Source organism: Otolemur garnettii, unplaced genomic scaffold (assembly GCF_000181295.1).
Source record: "Otolemur garnettii isolate 467f Iridium unplaced genomic scaffold, OtoGar3 scaffold00007, whole genome shotgun sequence".
Taxonomy (NCBI): Eukaryota; Metazoa; Chordata; class Mammalia; order Primates; family Galagidae; genus Otolemur; species Otolemur garnettii.
In genome coordinates this window covers 5,533,441-5,535,110 of record NW_003852402.1, presented here as the reverse complement: position 1 = coordinate 5,535,110, position 1,670 = coordinate 5,533,441, and positions in this window count along the sequence as shown.

Genomic DNA, 1,670 nt, shown 5'->3' with positions numbered 1-1,670 from the left:
AAAAAAAAAAAAAAAGATAGAGTCTCACTGTTGCCCTGGGTAGAGTGCCTTAGCGTTATCGTAGCTCATAGTAACCTCAAAGTCGGGCTCCAGTTACCCTCTTGCTTCAGCCTCCTGAGTAGCTGGGACTACAGGTACCAGTCACAAGTCCGGGCTAATTTTTTCCTATTTTTTTAGTAGAGAGAGGGTCTCACTATTGGTGGGGCTGGTCTCAAACTCCTGAGCTCAAACAGTCCACCCACCTCAGCCTCCCACAGTGCTAGGATTACAGGTGTGAGCTATTGCACCCGGTGGCTTTTTGCTCTTATAAGCATGATACTATGAATATTCTTGTATGTTTTATGGTATTTATGTATGTAAAAAAGAGATTCTGCATTTGCATCTAATATGTTAATCCATACCTTCTCTGATTCTAATTATATTAGACTAAATTTTTGCCACCCTAGTGTCACCATGCTATGTTTTTGTTGTCTTAGTTTATATCTCAGTTATTATTAAAGGGATTGAGCACCTTTTCAAATGGCACCTGGCCATCCGATCTTTTGCTCATTTTTATTAAGGAGTTTGCCTTTTTGCTTTCTGGTATGTAGGCATTCCTTATATGTTTTGGATACTAACCTTTTGGCAGCTGCATGTGTTGTAAATGTCTTCTCCCCATTTGGCCTTGTCTTTTTTCTGTGTGATGTCTTTTGAAGAATGGAACTTTAAAATTTTAGTGTAGGAAAATTTATAATTTTTTCATTGTTGGTACTTTGTGTTTTGTTTAAGAAATCTTTCCTACTCTAAGGCCAGAAATGCATTCTCTTAGATCTTTAAGTTTTTCTTTCCTATTTAAGTCTTAATGCATTTGAAATTGATTATGTGTGTAAGATAGGAGCGAGGGACCCAATCCATTTTTTTCTGACATGTGGATAAGCACTTTTCCAATCACTATTTATTAAAAAGTTAATTCCCTTCCACTGAGTATAGTGCCACTTCTGTCCATCCAGATAGTGTGGGGCTGTTTCTAGGATCAGTTGTGTTCAGTCGGTCAGTTTGTTTATCTTTGCACAAATTCTTTACTGTTTCAGTTTCTCTGGATTTAATACTACTTCCTATCTCCTTGGTGGTTTAGTTCTTCCAATTCATCCCTCTTCTGCAGAAGGGCCTTGCCCATTTTAAGTCATGTGCTTTTCTATATACAGTGATGGAAAGTTTTTGGAGATTTTTGGGTCATCAAATGAAGCAGTGAGAGTGGAAAATAAATCTATAACCGGTTGTGATTCATTAATTGTAAACACCACTGCACTCAGATGAGACAAGTTGTTTTAAAGTCTGGACTCAATTTTAGATACTTCTCAATTCATGAGGATGTTACATCCAATAAACATACTGTAAATTGGAGATATTGTGAGTCAAAAGTACATTTAATACATCTAGTCTACCAAATATTAGTCTTATTAGTCTATTAGGTATGCTTAGTCTAGCATACCTTAAATATGCTCAGAACACTTACATTAGTATAGTTGGTCAAAGGATTCCAACATAAAACCTATTTTAGAATAAAGTGTTAAATAGCTCAAGTAATTCATTGACTACTGTACTAAAAGTTAAAACTGAAATTATTGTATGGCAAAACCATACAAGTTTCTTTTCTTTTCTTTTTTTTTTTTTTTTTTTTGAGACAATGT